Source organism: Polypterus senegalus, chromosome 15 (genome assembly GCF_016835505.1).
Source record: "Polypterus senegalus isolate Bchr_013 chromosome 15, ASM1683550v1, whole genome shotgun sequence".
Taxonomy (NCBI): domain Eukaryota; kingdom Metazoa; phylum Chordata; class Cladistia; order Polypteriformes; family Polypteridae; genus Polypterus; species Polypterus senegalus.
The window spans coordinates 39,290,906-39,313,500 of NC_053168.1; the positions used below are offsets into that span (position 1 = coordinate 39,290,906).

A 22,595-nucleotide genomic window follows, 5' to 3' on the forward strand; every position below is an offset into this window, starting at 1 on the left:
AATGAGGCTGGCGCCGACCAGACTCTAAGATCAGGCTGTTTCTAAAGAGTTTGAACTCAGTTTGTGTGAGGAATTTACAAACTTGGGAGTAGCTGCCGATCCTAATGTGATGTAGGAGACCTTCTGTGACAAGACCCTGAAGGTTGCCAAGGTTTGTGTTTGTGTTACCGTTGTTCCCAGAAGGAAGTGTTTCATCTTGCAGTGCACCCTGGATATCATCGAGATGAGTCACAGTGCACAGCTTGATGGCAACTCTGGTCTGTACCAGTAACTGAGAACGATGGCTGTGAGGGCTCTGAGGGCAGATAAGGAGGTGTTCACTAGAGGAATCTGTGAGAAAGTGCCACACCATCTATGGTCTAGTAACCCACATACTGCTTACAGAGGAATCAAAGCATTATGCACATCCAAATCTGTTCCTCGGAGAGTCGCAGTCAGGGCAGGTGATGGAACAGTCCTTACGGATGACACTGCAATTGTCACCTGCTAGGCTGAGCACTTTGAGCAGCTGTTTAAAGCTGATCCTTCAGCTAGGACTTTTGTCATCTCGGGGTCCAAAGTGCTTGAGGCTGATCCTCCAATTAGCTGTGAACCACCCAGTCTCACTGAGATTGCACAGGTGGTGAACAAGCTGAGGGTAAGGAAGGCTGCAGGGATCTGTGGTATCCAGGGTGAACTTCTCCAGACTGGTGGTAAGCCTGTCCTACTGGCATTGCAAGCAATCTCTGCTTCCATTTGGGAGACGGGAGTCATCCCATCTGACTGGTAAAAGGGACTTGTCTCTGTTTGGAAAGGGAAGGATTGTGGCAGCTACAGGGTGGTAACACTACTCTTTGTGTTTGATAAAGTCCTTGCTAGGGTCATCCTCAATAGGATCCGTTATCACTCGCTCACCTGCCAGTTTGGTTTTACATTTAAGAAGTCTACCATCGACTGCATCCTGGCACTGAGGGTTTTCATGGAGCGCAAACATGAATATCAGCAGGGTTTCTTTGCAGCATTTGTCAATTTTTTTAAAGCATTCAAGAGGCATCCTGAGACTTTGTGGGATTCCCCCAAAGTTGCTGGATATCATGGCCATCCTGTACACTGGTACTGTGAGTACCGTGAAGAGTGGAGGCAGAACCTCTGCATTTTTCCCAGTTGATTCTGGGGTTCATCAGTGGTGTGTTCTTGCTCCTACACTGTGCAGTGCTTGCTAGGACTTAATGTTGGGCAGAGTCGTGGGGTCCAGCGGACGTGGGGCATCTGTTGGTGAAGAAAGATTCATTAATGTTGACTTTACAGATGATGCTGTGATCTTCACAGTGTCAATGGAGGCTCTGATCGGGGCTCTTGAGAGACTGAGCGAGGAGTCTGAGTTTGTGGGCTTGCGAGTGTCCTGGGTAAAAACCAAGATCCAGGCCTTTAATGACCTCTTGGGCACAGCTATCAGCAGTGTGAGTCTGCGGAGAGAGTGTTGACCTTGTTGAGAGGTTTACTTACCTTGGCAGTGACATTCATGTCTCTGGTGACTTTTCCTATGAAGTCAGTAGACGGATTGGGAGAGCATGGGGGGTCATGAGGTCGCTGGAAAGGGGTGTGTGGCGCTCCTGATATCGTTACGAAAGGATAAGGATCCAAGTCTTTAGAGTTCTGGTGCTTCGTGTTTTCGGTTGTGAGACATAGATGCTATTCAGTGACCTGAGATGAAGATTGGACTTCATCATTACTGTGTCTTTTCGGAGAATCCTTGGGTACCGCTGGTTTGACCTTGTGTTGAATGAGTGGTTGCTCATGGAATCCAAAATGAGGCAGATTACCTGCATTGTGAGGGAGCATCAGTTATGGCGCTATGGAACTGTTTCAAACCTAAAACCCCACACCCTAGCTATGAATATGCCTTCAGGGTCAAAGTAACTGATGCCCAATGCAGACTTGGGGGAAAGGCACGACAGGCACATCAAACTTAAAAGCAGACAAAAGACACCTCAAGAGAGACACTTTAGACATTAAGAAAAGGGAACAGAGCACAAATGTACAGCGGACGGGAACTTCTCATTTTTGGAGCCAGCTCACCCTTTGATCTGCACCCCTGAGAGTTCAAGTAAGACTACGTTAAGGGAAGAGGATTTCAGATGTGGTTTCTATTTGATGGCTACATGATCTCTGTGAACTTTCCCACTATGCTTCCACCATCTAAGGTAAGTGGGCAAGTGTGCCCTTGTTGACTTGGTTCCTGCATCAAGACCACAGCCTATGCACGACCCTAAAATGGAGACAGCATGTTAAAAAAAAAAAAATAGATGGAATACTGTGGAAAATTTATGCAATTGTAAAGAAAAACTGATATAGAAAAGGCCATACTAAAGTAACAACATATCAATCTTATGATCTTTGTATCCTGAGGGTAAAAAGCTTTGTGAAAATATTTTAAGAAATAATGATGAAGGCATTTGCAAAGAATCAATCCTTATTTTATATTAACCCTCTTTTATAGGAAATACTGTCCAAAAGCATCCACAGAAGCAGCCAGAGCAATAATATAATTCATTCATTTTCATTGGTATGACATTTTGCTTAATGCTTATTGATCTTCACTTGATTTTGCTAAGGGCTTGGACTGAGAGGCAAAGGCTGCATCTATACAGAATTTACTAATGATTCATATTTAGCAACAGGGATATCAAAGCACTAGCTTAGGGGACATTGCTACATCAAGTGAATAAAAATGACTCTCCACCTTACTTTGAATAGTGACAAATACAAACAACAAAAAGAGAATAGCAAAGTTTTCCTCATTTTTAGTCTAAATCCATTTTCTAAAGCCACGTGTTGGTTATTTGGTAATTCCAAACTGGAGTTTAAATGTGGTTGTATAGATATGTGCGTGATGTATTTTATGCTGCAACCAACTGGCATTCTGGTCAGGGTTGCTTTCTGTTTTGCAGCCAGCCAGTACTGCTGGTATAGGATCCTGTCCCCCATGACCCTAAAATTGAGTTTGAGATTGTTATGTTCTGTGACTTTTCTATTCAGTATTACTGAGTGCTGCAGCCTACCCTGGCAGCAATGTGTATTAGACAGGAACCAACTCTTGATAAGGTGCCAGCTCAATTTTTTCCTTTTTCTCTTTAGATTGCTTGGACCCATTTTGTTCTTTGTACTTCATCAAAAAAAAAAATCACATAAGGTTGTTGTTATTTTGAATTAGAATACGGAGGGACACTATAGAAATTCTTGTTTCGCGATTCCGTTATTGTTCTGGATGACCGCCATTTTTTGGTTAAGCGGAAAAGATTACCTGTCGATGATGCCTAATGGAAGAAAAAAATATGGAAGTGTGAAATGGGATGATCCTTACTCAGCCAGCTTTTTCAAAATATTATCAAGTTGACTTTTCAAAGTCAACAAAGTGTTTACACTCCTTGGTTACTTATTCTTTTATCTGCAGTCCTCTGTATAAAGAGAAGTTTCTGATATTTGGGCAAAACTTAATTTTAACTACTTCTGCGCACTCAAGTCTTTGTTGAAGAAATCAAGCCAAGTGTTGGTTATTTGGCACATTAATTACACCAATACTTGTGGCATTAAGGAGAGAAATACAGAGACATTCTAATAAAAAAAGTCACAGATGCATGTCTCAGATTGAGAGATACTGTATATGGATATGATTACCACTGAATTCCCAGACATTTTTTGATAATGCATTCCAAACACACAAACATATATATATATATATATATATATATATATATATATATATATATATACAGGTATACCTCAGTAGGAAAAAGATGGACTGTCTTATCTGACTGGGAGGAGAGTTACTGCCTCAAGTGGAGGAGTTTAAGTACCTCAGGGGCTTGTTCACAAGAGAGGAGAAAAGGAACGGTGAGATCGACAGATGGGGCAGCGAGCGCAGTTATGTGGTCACTACAAGAATGTGGATGTGGTCATCCATAGTGGAGCTGAGCCGGAAGGTGAAGCCGCTAATTTACTAGTCGATGTACGTCCCTATCCTCACCTATGGTCATGAGCTTTGACTGAAAGGATGAAATCGCAGATACAAGCAGATGAAATTAGCTTTTTCTGCAGGGTGTCTGGGCTCTCCCTTAGAGACAGAAGAGAGTAGTTCGGAGTAGAGCTGCTGACCCTCCGCATCAAGAGGAGCCAAATGAGGTGGTCCAGGATTCTGTTACAGATGCCTGTGGGACACCACCCGTGGAGGATTTCCAGGCAAGACGAGCTGGGAGGAGACCCCAGGCAAGACCCAGGGCTCACTGGGAAGAAGTAGATATCTCCCAGATGCCACAGGAACGCCTTGAGATCCCATAGTATGAGTTAGCAAGTGTGGTTGGGGAAAGAGACATGTGGGCCTCATTGCTAAGACTGTTGCCCCTGCTACCCAGTCTCAGATATGATTGAATTAATATAATATGTGTGTGTGTGTGTGTGTGCAATGCTTATAAGTATTCACCACCAGAAGTTTTCACATTTGTTATACAACATTGAATTACTGTGGATTTGATTTGGCTCTGTTAACACTATTTTTGCTTCAGCTGAAAAGATTCAATTACCGTATTTTATGTTTTATATTCGTAATTCATTTGGATCACTTTACAGAGATCTGTCTTAACTTTTGAACTGTCTTTCACTTTTTCTGTTGGTCAGAGTCAATACAGCCTAAATTAAATCAATTGATTCAATGTTGCATAGCAAAGTGTGAAAACATCCAAGTGCTAAATACTTTTTATAGGCACTATAGAGTATATGGAGAGCGAGTAAATAATTAAAATCTCTTTATCTTCATGTATTAAATAAAAATGATAAATTAGCCAATTGCTATCCATCTTACTTAGTTAATCATGGTAGTAATAAAAAATGTTATTTTACGACTATTCTTAAACGATTTTGCATATATAACATGACATTAAATGAGCACAGAGGGCAGTGATGTGGCAGCGTAATTTGACTCTGAGTCCTTCTGGCTCCAAATTCATCATCTTAGCCAAGAGGCCACACTGGCTCCTCATGAACCAGTAAGTCTCTACTTGTCTTATTTGTAGCAATGTCAAAATTGTTTAAATTTTCAAATAGGAATATTATATTATGAAGTACCATATTGAATGTACGTACATGAGAGCAGATTTTGAAAGAACCCTAAATCTGGAGTGCTAATGAAGGTTTAACTGCACCAAATCTCTTAATCAGTGATGGATTTTTGTGTTGAGAAACCCTTTATTAAATTAAACAGGGCAATAAATTAAGAAATAAAGATAAAGCAAAGAGGTAAAGATATATATCTTTTTGTACGTTATTATATGTTTTTAAAAATTCTTAACAGTGTGTACATTATAAGAGTCAATAAGGTAAACAGCATGCACAGACTGATACTGAGCACGCTACTTTCAAAGTAAGGGTACGGTGGCCAGCAGCAACTCCTGATGGATCAAGTGTCCTGGATTCGACTCTCATGCCAGGATGTTTTCTATTCAGTTTTTTCACATTCTCCCTATGTCTTCATGGGTTTTCTTCTCACATTCTCAAAAGTACTCTGATCAGATCAATTGGTAAGTCTAAATTGGCCCCCGTGTGACTCTGATTTGGTCCTACAATGGACTGACCCCCTGTTCAGGTCTGTTACCTGCCTTCCTCTAGTGCTGCTTGGATAGGTTCTGCCCCATTTGACTCTGAATTGGATTAAGCAGGTCTGACAATGTTAACTTATATTACTTTCAGTGTGGGTGGCACTGTGGTTGGTGCTGCTAGTCTACAGCTCCAAGTTCCAAGTTTGAATGAAGGCCCAGTCACTCCCATTTTGGCTCTTTTATGGTCCTTCTTTTATTTTTTTATTTGTGTTATTAAACATTGACAATATCATAGAGCTGTAGGTGTAATTGCAGCCCATATGCATGCATGTGCTTACATGTGTTTGTTCTACCTATCTATGAATGCATTTTCCTCAGGGTTCCATGTTGTTCTGCTACATTTCAAAGAGGTCCATGTTAGGTTAAATAGCAACTTTAAAATTGTCCGAGTTTGGTTGTGTGTATGAGTGCTCCCTGCAATGTACTAGTGCCCTGTCCAGGGTTGGGTACTGCCTTGGGCTTAGTACTTGTGGTAAAGACACCTGTTCCACATGACCATGAACGGGATAAACAAGTCCGAAAATTGATGGATGGTTCTGTTCCAAAAATGTAATAAAGAACAGTGCTGAGGCTGAATTAATTTAATTATTAGGCATTTAATACACAAGTGGCAGATGGTACACACAACAAGCCAAGGCAGCACTTCCAAAGCCTGATACAAGTAAAGGAAAAACGAAATGAAAAAATTTCCAGACTGTACTTCCACAAAATGTTCTCAGTTTATTTCCTTTGACCAGCAATACAGCTTGTGCAGTGAGGCACTGCCACTTGCCTAACTCACACAAGCTTGTTAGGTGAACTTGCACCCAACCAAAGTCCAGATCATCAGCAATGTCATCTTTTAAAAGTCCTTAAATCAAAGCTTAGGTCATTGCAAGACAAAAGGCCACACTTAGTCAGTTTTGTGTTCATAGCATAATGTCTCAAATGGCCCTAGAAGCAAGAAAGAGGGCATTTGACATGCTGTAGACCAGCATGTCATGTGCCAGACACAATGGATTAATCCATTCCGCTGTTTCGGGAAAGGTTTCAGCAAGACAGCAGAACAGATGATCAGATAAGCCCATCTGAGACATCATTTCAGATCTTCCACTCACTGAAAACTGCTAACGCACATTACCCACTTTAGCACACTGCTGGCTTTGGAGCAACATGACCTGTCAGACATCTCTGCTTGCACCACTCACACCTCCTAGATGTCACACCTGTCTGACCAAGGCTAAAGGGAGACTGAAATTAACTCATCAGCAGTGCTCAGGTCCTCTTCACAGTTGACTCACACTTCAGCCTGTTGCATGGGGAGCGGAGGACCAGATTATGATGGAGAAGAGGGGAAAGACATAAAGATATCAAATGTATGTCTAAGAAACTGGCCCAGAGGTAGAAACAGCGTAATGGTGCGTGCTGGCCTTCACCATACAAGACAGACTACACTTCAGTTTTGGCAAGCTGAACGGGATGTACTATAGGGACGGGATTGTTCAGCAAATCTTCATTCACTGCGTGAGGTAACACAGCAGGAGCCCACAGTAGGACAATACCAGACTTAAACACAGCTGCTGTGGTCAACATGGTCCTGAGGAATGATACTGGTGCACAGACACTGACTTGGAGTGAAGAGCACAGAGCAACACCCAAAGACATGAACCTCTGCCTGCAAATACTCAGTCATTTCATCAGCTGTAATGGGATAACGTCCAACAATTACAGATTCAGAGACTCAAAGGTGTTGAGCAGTGGTGGCTAAAAGAGACGGGCCCTTAAAACACTGAAGGACTTCAAAACAACTGCTCTTGGTGTTCACAGTTGCCATTGTTTTCCTGTTCTTTTAGTTGTTTCATTTTGTTTTCCTATTATTCTCATTTGCTTAGGATAAAATTTCAGCTCAACACTGAGTTTTGTGCTTCTTTTTCAATTGTTATATTACTATGGAACAATATAAAAAGGTACAAAATTGGGACGATTTGTTTAGATTGACTGGAATTTTTTAAGAAAGTGCCAGAGGTTTTTTTCACTCACCCTAAATACATCCTACCCCTAAATTTATGCAAGCCATTTAATTATAGTGTACACAATGTATGGTACTGCATAAGCAGAGATAAGCCTCAGTGCAGATTTCAGGTTTCCTCTTGCCTCTCTCCGATATGCATTGTGTCTTAGCTTTGAATTTGAAACAAGTTACTTATGGAATTATATTTGAAAGGGAGACTTTTCAGCCTGCCCACAGGGCACCAGAGGAAAGTAATGAATTCATTTCCTGGAAATGAATTTAATGTGGATTACTTTTTTAACAGATCAGGTTTTCAGAAGTGAAAAATCCCCCTCCGTCTCCCCTGACATTTAAAAGCTAGTGTTGGTGTGTGCAAAAAAAAAAAAGAAAGAAAGAAAGAAAGAAATCAAAGCAAACTCAACAGATGTCATCATTTATTCTGTCTTGGGATCAAAACTCTGAAGAGTAGTTCCAGACCTTATAAAAAGGCAGGTCGTGTGGGCTTCTTTAACGAGGTTTGCGACCCAACAAGTCATCAGAGAGACCACCTTCTATTAGATAAGTGCTGTAGGCCAGGAAAACGTGAAAGTGCATGATGTCTGTCCAAGGTAAGTGCAACCGCTAGGACGATAAGGCTGTTCGGTACAGTAGGGAGGCAGATCTTTAGGAAATTTATAAAGTGTAATGTTGGGATTTGGGTGTGCATTTTAATTGTTTTCAGGCTTTTCTTTTATTACTTTATGTTTTGGTATTATTGGCATTCCTCACTGAAGACATTGTTGGGTCGCGGGTGTTGGTGTTCCTGCGCAGACATATGCTTATTCATAATATCCTGAGCTCCCCTACTATAAATCCACATTTGATTCTTTCTGGTGTTGAGAAAGCTTTGAGAAGAGGTGGCTTCTATAAACCATAAAAACAAAAAAGGAAAAAGAAGACTCAACAAGCTAAAGACTTTACTTTGTTTTTAATGTTAGAAACCTGGACTGAGCATTAGTACCAGGAAAAATCTAGAACATATTTTTGATTTGTATCACTGCATTCTTGTCCAGCTGGCCTTTTCTATACTTGAAGTCACTTTACTATGAGGTGGTGAAAATCACTTATCGGGTCAGGGTAAACTTGACTTTTGTAAAACTCTTCAGCTTTTAGTAATGCTTAAAGGGATAGACTGAGGTTTGAGGTAGCCGTCCAGCTGTCCGTTCCCTACAAGGAGTGATACTGTTGTATTGTCTTTGACTGGCACAGTAAAATGGTGAGACTCTTAAGGGTATGAACTGGCAGACTGAAACCCAGTCAAAATAACATCAAAATAAAGTACATCCTAAATCATTTGTAAAGCCGAAAATACCAATCAAAAGTAATTAGTTAAAAAGTCAGATATTTCAGGAATAGCGTACTCAAAGTAGTTTATGATCGCACCCTAAATGTTGGTTTTGACGACATAATAAGTGAGGCACATCCGAACATCTCTACGTAAGATCACTATTAAAACCTGCCAATGCAGACAGTAGTACTCGTAAAAAACAGAAATGGTGTCACAGGAGGACGCAAGAACATTTCAACTTTTAATGAAGATATTCTAGAGAAAAACTAACATGCTAGTTGAATTCCTTGAGATTAAAGGCCCTAACTAGATGTATAAATTATTATAAAACTATCAAGAATACCTACAAAAATGAAAGAAATCACAAGAGCTGTATTCAACCTTCTTCTCCAATTCTGTTTCCCAATCACCTGTCTGTGAAAATCAGCAACTTCCTGGTAATGTGAACACTTTCCAGATAATATTTTGAATACAACATAACATCATGTTCTGTCTAGATCAGTTTTTCTCAACCTTTCTGACATTGTGACCCAATATCAGAGAGTTGACTTGAATCAAGCGTCATTGTCAGAGCGTATGAGGGGAGGGAGTGTGGGATTGCAGGAGCAGCGACCCACCACGACCCATTACCATTATAACCAATAGCAACTCGAGACCCACCAGTGATAGGGCCGTGGCCCAGTGGTTGAGAAACACTGGTCTAGATGCTTGAAACTCAAAGAGGGACTCACAATCGCTCTCCAATCTAATGTTAATCTACTGTAGATGCTCAAAACTCTCAGGGGTACTCAGCTTTCCGATCTAATGTTAGTAAACCTAAGCGATAGAATCTTCAGGCTGTTAAGAAATTTGACTTAAAAAGAGAGTACCTGTGCTTATGTATCTTCACTTCAGGCACTGGTTGAAAAATTATGATACAGAATCACTGTGTTTATTACATTTTTCACCTCCCCGGTCTGTGAAGATTTTCTCAGTCTTTTGCTGGGCCACAAGTCAGAAAGGTTGGATTAGGCAATATACTGCTTCCTGCTTGTTTGCCGTATGAACGGCCTAGCCTGATCTTCCATATTTAGTGACCACATGCTGCCATCTGTCACCCAGGAGGTCTTTTAACCTCTTGATATGTCTTCCATCCCACTCTATCTTTTGGCCTGAATCATTTTTAAGAAACATTACATGATTCTGACAAGGCTGCCATTATGTTTGTCTTCATATTTCTGCCTCTGCCTATTAATAAAGTAAACAACACATACAAAAGTCATACCGCCACCTAGTGGTCATTTTGACATTGGCGCACATACAGGACCTCTTCTGCAAATGTGTACATTAACATGGTTATTCCTGTCATTCATACATAGTATTGTCAAATTCTTACTTCCATGTATTAAGCAGCATACAACATGTCATTGTTTTATGGTGCCATGATTATTGAGTAGAACTGCCTTATCTCGAAATAGCCTGTCTTACCCAAAAAAATTTCAAACAACATTTTCCATAAGCCAACTGCAATAAATTATATAAGAAATGTAGCAATGCATTCTATAATTTCTGCCCTTTCAATAACGGCACCAACAGGAAAAGGCTATTTCAGCTCGAAAATCCACAGAAATAATCAATTGAATTCGAGTCCTACATATGGCAGAATGTCACCCTAGACTAGGAATAGTACCCATGTGGTTGTTCTCTTTTACCTTTGGAGTTCTTTATGACATTTTACGCTACCTTGTACCATTCTTTCAACTCCTTGCCAGTTATACCCCTTTAAGCAGCATGTTATTTCAGAACATATAAAACAGTTTTAATGTACACACTCGTTTCTGCTCTACAAATGAAAAATAATACATAGAGCACAGCTTCCTGCCATACAAGCATCCTTCAGAACTGCCCCCTTTTGTTATCATCGATTGTCATTTTTTGCTCCAAAATCAAATATAAAATGTTCAAATGAATGTCAACCATAAGGAAATTTTGAGATGCATTTGAATTCTGTTGAGAAGCTGTATTCTGATATCAAAGCCGAGTCACTTTCTCTGTATGCTCACTGAAACGGGCCTAGTTAGAAGAGCACGGAGCACTATAGCGAGTAGCCATGAAGTTTAACCACATGAGAATCACTCTGGTTTTCTCCTATGGTATGTCCCAGAGGCATTCATATTAGGTTTACTTGCCTTGATAAAATTAAGCATGGGTACTTGATTGAGCATGGCCTTCAACAGACTGACATCCCATCCAAGGTTGTTCTGGGACTTTCATCCATGCATTTTCATCACATAATTGTTCAAGAGATTAAAAATCTTTCGACTTGAGCAGAAAAAAAGCTGCATGGGAATCAAATTCAAGCTTATCTAAATTCTCAAAAGTAAAGCTGATCCAGCAGAATTCTTCAGTTAAATAGTGAATTATGGACTTGTGAACACCAATGGGAGTTTAAAACAGAAGCCAGGGAGGACTTCTTCGTACACATAGTCATGGAAATCTGCAAAAGATCCTGGGTCTAAACTGGGAACCATGTCAACTTTAAAAAAGGATCTGGATGAGACATTTTGGTAATTTAACTATTAACTAACCAAACAAGCTTGATGGACTTAGTAGCCTCCTCTCATTTGTCAGTGTTCTTATGCTTTGTACATGCTTATATCAGAGTAAAGTAGCGACAGCATGTCATTACACTCTTTATAGAGGAAAGGTATATGAAAATGGGGAGAATGTGTTTATTATACAAACTGAGTCTCAACTTGTGAGCCATTACCACTCCTCAGTGTGCCACTGTGCATCCTTCCTCTTCTGTTATGCTGGCTCAATAAGAGTAAACAGCATGACAGCATTTCTACTTCAGCCAAGAATGTGTATACCAGTCTTGTACTGGATGGCTGAATGTTGGGACTTTGCCCAATAACACTGCACTCATGAATGCCAATCCAGCTAATTTCTTGAATAAATATGAGGGGCAGTCAAAAAGTTCCTGAAATTATGATATGGCGGTAGGGTGAGAGATCAGATTATGCACACATTGTTGTGGAGGGCAGCGCAGCACGTCTGTAGACCAGTTACAACAGGTCTGGATTGTTTTTGGTGTGTAGTATTGTTTTAATTACAATTTGAGTTAGACGTTTGCATAGTCATTTGGTGCAATGTCGCAGTTCGATCAACATGCTAACATCAAGTTCATGTGCAAATTGGGGAAATCAGCTTCAGATACGCTAGTAGCATATGCGCTATACACTGCTAAAAACCCATTACTTTAACGTGGTTTTCTCATGGCTTAATTTTAGTGTAACCCTGCTATTCTGTATATGCATTTAATTATCATTTTTTTTCATGGCTCCGAAATCCATACTAACCCCTACTTTCTCTGCCGTTCTTTGTCTGGTTTTCTGTGGAGGCGATCTGTGCCACCACCACCTGATCAAAACACCGTGATGTCCTAACATTGATGGATTGAAGCCCAGAGGTCCACATGACCGTCACCGTCTAATTCCTCCACGTGAAGCCTGAAAACCATAAGGACTGATTTAGATCATTGATGTTAGGTAGAATGCCCAGTGGGGGCCGGGTGGTCTTTTGGCCTTGGAACCCCTGCAGATTTTTTTTTTCTCCAGCCTTCTAATTTTTTCTTTTTTTGTTTTTTCTGTCCTACCTGGCCACCGGAACTTACTTTATTCTTTGTTAATTAGTATTGCCTAATTTTATATTATTTCTTTTTTATCTTTCATTTCTATGAAAATGTGCTGAATAAATAAATGTTGTTGTTGTTGTTGCAGTCTAACTCAAACAGTAATTAAAACAAAACTTCAGACCTATTGTAACTGGTCTACAGACGTGCTGCACTCCCCTCCACAACAATGTGTGCATAATCTGATCTCTCACTCTCCCGCTATATCACAATTCCAGGAACTTTTTGACTGCCCCTCGTATGCTGGGCAGTTAGTTGGCATAAGTCATTCAGAAGGTGACATAATTTTTTCAAGGGAAAAAGCAGGAACAAACCCCAGATGGGAAGCCAGTTTATCCCAGTCTAAAATGTTACCTTACTATAAATTAATCCACAAAGTTAAGTCAATAATTACCTTCACTTTTTTCCAATTTTGCTTGAGTTGGCTGTTCAGCTTTCCCCATGTAAATGTGCAAACATGTCATCACAGCAATAAAATTGCCACTGTACTCTTAGTTTGCATCAAAGAAGAGCACAATGCAGTGATCTGCTTTTTATGGGCTAAAGGTGTACCAGGGGCTGAAATCCATAGAAGGCTTCCTATACAATATGGGCACAGCGTTTTGGATTAAATTGAGAAGTTCGATAATGGTTTGAATGTTAGGTATGAAGAAATAGTGGGACACTTGTCCATGTTCACTACCAAAAATAACACTGAAGAAGTGTGTACCATAATTCTGATGAATGAATGAGGATTTCTGGCCCTGGTACACCTTCATCCAATAAAAAGTGAATCACAGCTCACTGCTCTTCTTCCACGCAAAATGAGAGTGGAGCTGCTATATTACTCCTAGAAAACAACAAAAGAAACGGACAGATCGTTACATGAAACCATAGACACACCATATTTCTACATGTGTGCGGAGAAAGCTTTACAGCTAACCCGAACAAAATGATCACAAAAGTGGGGATAATTATTGACACGCCCTTGTATTGTCCACAGGATTCTGGCATTCAGACCCTTAACAGGACTGTACTCATGCTGGCGTTTATAGGTTTAATACCTCATGTACTATTGCTTTATTAGTTTTGTAAAGTGTTTACACTTTTCTGAAAATGAAAAAATAAATAGCACTCTGAGATAGTCGACTGACAAGGGCGCTATATAACTATAGCAGAGAAAATAACATTCTTTGAAGAATTTCTATTAAAGAGGACATGTGCTACATTAGGTATTCTGGATTTTTCTCTCTTGTGCTGCCGAGAGCCTCGTTACATAATTTTGAATCGCGTGGACTTTCATCCAAGAAACAGCATGTTCAACATGTGAACAAAAGATTCAGCTGGAAAACGAAGGCAAAAAGATATTTATGGTTCACCGTTTTACATTCATGGCTTCTGCATGAATACATTATGATTTTACGCATAACTTGCTCGTCGTCTTCTCAATGCTTTTCTTTTTTTAAACAGAAAGGAAAAAAATGCTTTGTACAGACATTCCTCACATTCCTTTTGGTATTTGGTGACTGGTATGCAGGAAATATTTTAACACTGTTTTCAATTTTTTTCCTCAATAACAGAAAGCTACATGAGAAACATGGTTAATGAAGCTTTTACTCAGGATTGTATTTTACCAGGTGCACAGAGAGTGGCGTACTAACCACAGAGCCCGAAGCCAAATGCCTGAAACCTTAAATATGCAGCAAATGAAACTATTTAATGGTATTAGAAAGCAATTAGTCCCATAAGCAGCAGCTGGAGGATTACACGCTGCTGGCTGCTCTTCCACATGAGTTTAAAAAATTGACTTAAAAAATCTGATTATAAATATTCTGTGTCTCTAAACCTAAGGCACAAACAGTGCATTGCTACAGTGATTATTGTACAGAGATATGGATAAATAGTTCATTTTTATAGTTTTACAAATTAAGATATAATTATCAGTCATTTGGTTCTCATCGATACCTAAAATTAGATAAACCTAACCTCAGGTGACAAACAAAATATCATTTTTATTCAACAAACAATAAATAATCTGGCCTCACCAAGATAGATAGATAGATAGATAGATAGATAGATAGATAGATAGATAGATAGATAGATAGATAGATAGATAGATAGATAGATAGATAGATAGATAAAAGTTAAGGTCATAGTAGAGGAATGGTAAGAACTGTTCCATTAGGTGCTGTCCCATGACTTTGTGGAGTTTGACTTTCTATTTGTCTTTTACCACAGGTACTCCAGGTTCCTCCCATGTCCTAAAGGGTTGCCAGGTAGACCGATGGGCATTTCTCAGTGTATCTTGTATAAGTGAGTGTGACTCTTCTGGCCTGCCAACATATTCTGGGCTGCCTCTTTTCTTGCACGAGATACTGTTTGGATGGGTGCCTGCACTCAAGTGCCTGGTACTGAAATAAGGAGGTGAGGAAAATAGATGGACTGTGTGATTGTTGTTCATTAAATACATTTTCTCTTTATTATTACATTCATTACATAAATTGTTGTATTACAACATCATAATTTATTTATATAGCACTTTTTACATTAGTAATTATCTCAGATTTATGGGCCAGTGAGCAAGCCCAAAGTAATAGTAACAAGGCAATCTTTAATAAATTAGATTGGAAAGAACTTTCAAGAAGAATCCAGTCTTGAGTGGGGTAGTCTGTCCTCCTCATGGACTAATTACAAATGTGCCAATATATAAAAAACACATTTATACAGTGTCACATGCTGAAAACAAAACATATATATATATATATATATATATATATATATATATATATATATATATATATATATATATATATATATATATATACTGTATATATATATATAGTATATATATATATATATATATATCTACTGTATATATATAAAATTTTAAGACTGAAAGTGCAATGATTTTATGTCACTTTTTTGTCATGCTTCAAATCGGCCTAATTTTAAAGCCTACATACACTATATATGTTTGGTATCATTCTTTTCAGGATTTATCAAACTTTAATGTGATGTTGTTAGATTTTCAGATTCTTATTCCATTTTTAAATTATAAACTAAAAAATATCAAGAACTCACTTCCCACGAGACAAGACTTTGTGCCAAGAGATTTAACCACACCTAGGGCCGGAAATAAAAGACAAAGAGCAGATGACAAAGACATCTGCTGTACAGGCTTTTAATTATTCAAAGCATTGTGCGAGATGCAGATCACATGGCACGGCAGCAGTAGCAGCAAGCCAGCAGCTGATCGAGCAAAGAGGAGGTAAAAAAAACTATATTTGTTTCCAATTGTATCACTGTTTAAGAGGGGGTTTCGAAGAAGCGACCGCATCTCCTTGGGGTATGTTCAGCCCCCCTCTTCACAACACGAGCGGCAGAGACGCAAAGTGGCTGCCGCGTAGCACAGGCCAGGGGGGTTTGCAAGCCCCTAGTATATATATATATATATATATATATATATATATGTATTGTCTAAAAAGGTGTGTCGAGGGTTAACACTGTGCACTAATGCTTTGTCTTCTTCCTCTGCAGATCACCAGAAGGCAAGACGAGCTAAGTCCACCACCTATAAAAACACAAGCTCTACCTTTTGTCTCAGTTCCATTTTGGACTCAGTCTTTTGTGATTACTCTCTTTCACTACAATATTCAAGGTGAATCCTCAAACCTTTTCTGTCCTTGTTTTCTTGTATTTACAGTATATATAAAATAATATCTACTATTTTACCTCTTATTTATATTTTTCATTTCCCTGAAAATGATGTCAAACTGTTTGTCTGTTTGTGACGGTATTCACTATGAATGATGAAATTCAACTATAAGCACTGGCCAAGAAATTTTTTCAAAAGTAATACTTCCTGAAATATTTTGGTGATTATGATAGACATCTTTGAGCTGAACACAAATATAATTTCAAATTTAACATATTAAGAAATTTGGAGAAACATGACTTTAGCAAGTTTAATCACTGAATAATGCTGTCACATTGCATTAGTTCAGTTGAGTTAAATCGTTTTGCTGCTGATTTTTGTTTGTACTCGGCATAAGATGTTTCTCGTTTCAGTGTCCTACTATTGTCAGTCAGCATTGATGGCTTCCACTTGCCCTGATACTGGTTCTCCATCATCGGAAAGTCCTGGTGGAAACTTTCACAGTGATAGTCATTGACCGCACCAAGATTAGCAAGAAGTAGTGAAGTCCAAGAGTGAATGCAGAAAATGAATCTTTAGCGTCACGTTGCACTTCATAGCTTTGCAAGCATGAAGCATGTTGTCAACCAACTGAATGTTGTTTGGTGCTCTGAGCTGCCAAGAAAATTCTCAACAACTTCTTCAAATGTTCTCCATGCAATACCTCTGGTCCCACCAGCAGATTTTCAAACTGCTTGTCATTGATGACATTTCTGATTTGTGGATCAACCAAAATGACTTTCTTAATCTTGGAATCAGTTATTCATAGAAACATCTCTCTTAAATATTGGAATCCTTCACCTTCGTTAGTCACTGCTTTCTCTACATTTTTCACCATCAGTTTAATATGATGAAGACGCAAAATTATCTTTGTTTGTTTGTTTGTTTGAAAAGTGGTTTATGTGCAACACTCTTCTACCCTGGAGCCAAATGCTTACAGAGCGGTCAGTTTTTTTTAATATAATGAGACTCTTTAGCCTGGCTGTCCCATTCGCAGTGTTTGATACATCTGAACTTCATTCCTAGCAGCATTGCGGCTACTTTTAGATCACTGCAGATGTTCAGGTTGTACTTGTTGTACTGTATATGTATACTTATAATATGAAAGGAAATCACAAAGGTAGGTGATTGCAATAAATGGGTTATGATAGGAAAATGTAAAGGCCCTTAAGATACACCCGAAAGTTCCTCTGTCCAGTGTAACGAATGAAAGACATATCAGAAGGTGTTATGCATTCGTTAGCAATGTAGCCTTAGAGCTCCAGGAACACAAGCCTAACTCCCAGCACACATCACGGTCTGTGTGCTTTGTAAGTCCTTTGTGTGTCCGTGTGGGTTTTTCTCCCAATACTCCAGCTTTCTCGCACATCTCAAGGACATGCAGTGTAAGTTAATTTGGTGATGTGAGTGTGTGTTGGTGCTTTGTTTCATTATTTCTTGTGATGGACTGACATCCTTTCTGGCATGTGTCTGACTTGACTCAGAAAATCAGTGTAATGGTAAGTTCTGTATCCCAGTGGGACTAAACTCCTGGTTTTATACTGTATTCCAGTTTTTCATTATCTGTGTGAGATGTGTTCATTCTCCTTGTATTTGTGCGAGTTTTCTCCATGTAATTTTATATCCTCCCACAACTGTCTAGCAGATGAATGGGCAACTTTAAATTAGCAGGTGTGCTCACAAATGGCCATGATGCTCCACAAAGAGGTGGGCCTTGTGTTGATCTCAGTCCTACCATGATGGGCCTTGGGTCTCTGTGACCCTGCAGTGAAAAAAGCAAAACGAATGACAGAAGGATATCTTAATTAAAACTTTACACAAAATGGGCATTCTGTTTTATGAAATAACACATTTTAGCACGCTTGTGGTTACAGATTCAAATTGTTCACTTAGCGTTTTGAAGAGTTCCTTCACTCTTGAGTAAAGTTTTATAATTTAGTCTTTTCTTTCTTTTTCTCTTCACTATAGAGGCATATTTGTATCTACCAGTCTATTCAAATGATACGCAGAATGAGTACTGAAGGGAAAGAAAAAGAGATAGTTTCAGCTTCCAAGATGCAATGTATTTTCTCGGCTGAAGAACAAAGGGAGACGCTCCATTGTGGCTTTGTGCTGCTCCTTTTCAATGTAAACATTATCCTGAGAACTGCTTTTTCATTGTCTAATCTTTAAAGGGTAATAAATTAGACACTAGACAGCCATACAAGCTGCTACTAGATGTGAATGTGAATGTGTCTGTAGAAAAGGCTGACTTTCAATCAAAGTCTATTGAAAGAATAGTTGGATTTTCTAAAGAAGCATGTTGTGCCTATTAACCAACTTACAAAAGGGTCCATTTTCTTGATTTATGTTTGGTTGCTATAGAAATCGTACAGCTGAGACAGCCTTCGCTTAACAAGAACGGAGATCTCTTCGTTTCACCCTTGGGGAGACGTTTGTACGTAAAGCCAGTCAAGTCAGTCCCCCAAAATGAAAAAAGACGAAGATTTAGTGAGAGATAGTAAAGGCATGCTCTATTTTTACAGTACCTAATCATTTAATTAGCGATGCTTTCAGATGGCATATGGCAGTGCTGATGAGAGTTTAAAGCTATATCCTGAATAGCTGTCAACGTAAAGAATTCAAATCTTCTCCATGCATTCTTATAAGTCAGTGCCTTCATGAAAATGTTTTGAGAGAGTATCAAGGCAATTAAGGAAAAATTACTTCCAATATTATCAAAAACGTGGCTTCACGGAAATTGATTTTTGAACATGCATTCATTAAAAGAGTTCAGTATACTTTGCCGGTATATGAAGATTAGGGATGAATCTCAATTCAGTTTTTATTTTTTTCAGACTACTCACAGATTAATTTATACTAAAACGTGCAAATTTGATTTATGGTCATTGCTTCCTGTTAGGCTTCTCCTTTTCCCCTGAAGAGGGCACTTTCAGTTTGTATGTGGATATCCCCCAGCGTTTGAAGAGGTGCTTTCAGACATTAGCTGATGCTTTTGTACGTTTTCTTCTCTTTTTTGCAGCGTGTCACATGACTGGGATCAGAACACTCGTTCCAAAGGGTTCTAACAGGTCACACGGCAGATGAAATGGTTAACGGCGATATCTGGCCTTTGTGGAGCTGTTCCCACGCTGCCTTGAACATTTGCTCAGCATCTTAAGGTTCTAGCCATTCTGTCTTTGCTGTGTTCACCTGATATATAACAGTTTACAGTGGAAAAGGAACCTGATTGCCATTTAGCAATGGGTTTCCATATGTTGGGCTTTATTAAACAGACTCTAAGCATCTGCTTTTGAAATATATCAATTTTTGTTTGGTGAGTATTATTAGAGCCACCATATTGCAGTAAATGGTGTTCAGCTTTAGCAATTTGATGAAATGCATCTAAAACTATCCATACATGCAGTTACAGAAATTTCTTTTTCCTGTTACACAACCAGAGCAGCATTGGCAGAGGGCAGGAAGCAAACTCAGACAAGGTGTAAGTGGGTGCCATTACACTTACGTATTAATATTTGTGTCTTTTACATGTGCAAAGGTACTGGAGTCAGCCATAAAAAAGGAACGTGGACACAATGGGAACACACAGGTATTGACTGGGAAATAAAATCAGCTCAGCTCCTTGAAGTTTTTAGCCAGCAGTGCCCACTACTCCTTGATTTTTTAACCCATCAGTTAAATCCAGTTCTTTTTTTTTTTTTTTTGGAAAAAATCAAATTCTCATTTAGACAATATGTTCAAAAGTTTTTGTAAAACTAATCAATCAATAAAACTTTAGAATGAGCCTTTTTATTGGGCAAAAGGATTCTCTTCCCCCTTTTCTACTCTTAAAAGTTTTACTCTGGCTGTTGGCTTTTCTCTTTTTCTCATGGGTGGGGGATTGAATTGAATTTAGTTTTATTAAGTTTGACTCACTTTTACTATCGTTGGGTGAATTTATTGTTTCCTATCCACCTTAGGTATATGTGAATGGACTACAGTTAACCCAGTCTTGAGAGTTGTGAGGAAGAAGCCCTAACAACTGAGACAATATGACGTTCTTTACAACAACAACATTTATTTCTATAGCATGTTTTCGTACAAATGATGTAGCTCAAAGTGCTTTACAGGATGAAAAAAGAAAAAAAGAAAATTAGGCAATACTAATTAACATAGAATAAAAGTAAGGTCCAGTGGCCAGGGAGGACAGAAAAAACACAAAAAAAAAAAACCAAAATCTGCCGGGGTTCCAATGCCACGAGACCAACCAGCCTCCACTAGGCTTTCTACCTAACATACAGTAAATGATCTTTAAGTTGAATCCATTCTTCTATTCATCATACAAACACATACATCTCAGTATCATCATCAAGTAGAGGACAGGAACCAATCCTGGACAGGATGCTAGTTCATTACATCACAGGGCATACACACACACATACACACATTAGAGCTGCAGCCCATTCAGAATTATCATTGTTAGACTAACGGGAGAACATGCAAACTCCACACAAGAACTGAGACTGAACCCAAGACTCTCAGCCTGTGAGGCAGCACTAAGCACTGTGTCACTATAGGGTCAGCTCAGCTATGACATTTGTTACTCACCCTTCATCGAGAGGATTGTCTGGCTGATCTGGCTGGGCACATTGGAACATTTTAGATGAGAACAGGCCATTCAGTCCAACAAAGCTCTCCAGTCCTATCCACTTAATTCTTCTAAAATGACACCAGGTCTAGTTTTGAAAACCTCTAAATTCCTGCTATCTACCACACTACTTGGTAACTTGAAATGTAACGAATGTAAAACTTTGTAATGTTTGTGCGAGATTTACCCTTAACAAGTTTCCAACTGTGTTCCAGTGGTCTTGATTAACTAATTTTAAAGTAACAGTCTCAATTCACTGTTCTAATTCTCCTCATAATGTTAAACACTTCAATCATGTCACCTCTTAATCTTCTTTTTCTTAAACTGTATAGGCTCAGCTCTTTTAATTTTTCCTCATAATTCATCCCCTATAGCCCTGAAATCAGCCTAGTCGCTCTTCTCTGGACTTTTGCTTTTCTCTTCTCTGGAGATGCTGCTTTTTTTTTCCACAATGTATGACATACATATGGCAAACACAATTAACATTTAGATATATCTCAAATGGGGTGGCATGGTGGCGCAGTGGGTAACGCTGCTGCCTTGCAGTTAGGAGACCTGGGTTTGCTTCCCAGGTCCTCCCTGTGTGGAGCTTGCTTGTTCTCCCTGTGTCTGCATGGGTACTCCAGTTTCCTCCCACAGTCCAAAGACATGCAGGTTAGGTGCTTTGGCCGTTCTAAGTTGCTCTTGGTGTGTGTGTGTGTGTGTACCCTGTGGTGGGCTGGCGTTCTACCCGGGGTTTGTTTCTTGCCTTGCGCTCTGTGTTGGCTGGGATTGGCTCCTGTATTTAGGATATAGCGGGTTGGATAATGGATGGATATATCTCAAATGTATTTTAAAATAACTGGAAAATGTATTCAGTGGAGTCAGAAAGTGTTTAGTCCTCATTTCTTTTTCCACATTTCAATATGTTGCAGCCTTGTGCTAAAATCATTTAAATCCAGTTTTTCTCCACTCAATACCCCAGAATGCCCAAGCAAAAACAGAACTTTAGAAATCTTTCTCGAAGGAATTGCCACCAGAGCTGAGGGACAAGCTTGTCTAGAGGCACAGATCTGGGGAAAGCTGCAAAGAATTCCTGCAAAACTGAAGGTTCCCAAGAACTCAGCGGCTTCCATAATTCTAAAATGGAAGAGATCTGGAACAACCACAAGTCTTTCTATAGTAGACTACCTGGCCACATTGAGCAATCATGGAAGAAGGGCCATGCAAAGAGAGGTGAACAAGAACCCAATGGTCACTGTTGCTGAGCTTCAGAGAACCTGTGTGGCAATGGGAGAAACGTCAAGAAGTACAACAATCACTGCAACACACCACCAATCTGGGCTTTATGACAGAGTGGACACACAGAAACCTCTCCTCAAAAACAAAATCATAGCCTGCTTGGAGCTTCAAAAAGTTACCTCAGTGTCTTTCAGACTGTGACAAATAAGATTCTCTGGTCTGATGAAACCAAAGTTAGCGTCTGGTCTGGAAGAAAACAGACACCACTCATCGCTTATGTCAGTGGTTCTCAATCTGTGGGGCGGGCCCCCCTAGGGGGGCGCGAAGTAACAAATGGGGCAAAGATGTGTAAAAAAGAAAACAAGAATCGAAAATATGAAAAATACTTCTATTGAAACCAAAACAAATTAACTTAAACTACATTCTGATGCTAGAAAAATAAATATAGAGTTAG

The 22,595-nt window shown here is 39.3% G+C and overlaps 1 protein-coding gene and 1 long non-coding RNA gene across 4 annotated transcripts in view; one reads left to right on the top strand and one right to left on the bottom strand.

Annotated features, from left to right (window-relative positions):
- LOC120516124 (retinoic acid receptor beta-like) overlaps nucleotides 1-22,595 on the bottom strand; it is an 878,498-nt gene that overhangs the window by 400,247 nt on the left and 455,656 nt on the right. The window lies entirely within an intron of this gene.
- Nucleotides 14,955-19,401, top strand: LOC120516127. The gene is made up of 3 exons (XR_005630785.1): nucleotides 14,955-15,023; nucleotides 16,137-16,257; nucleotides 19,316-19,401. It is a non-coding gene; the product is annotated as an uncharacterized LOC120516127 (long non-coding RNA).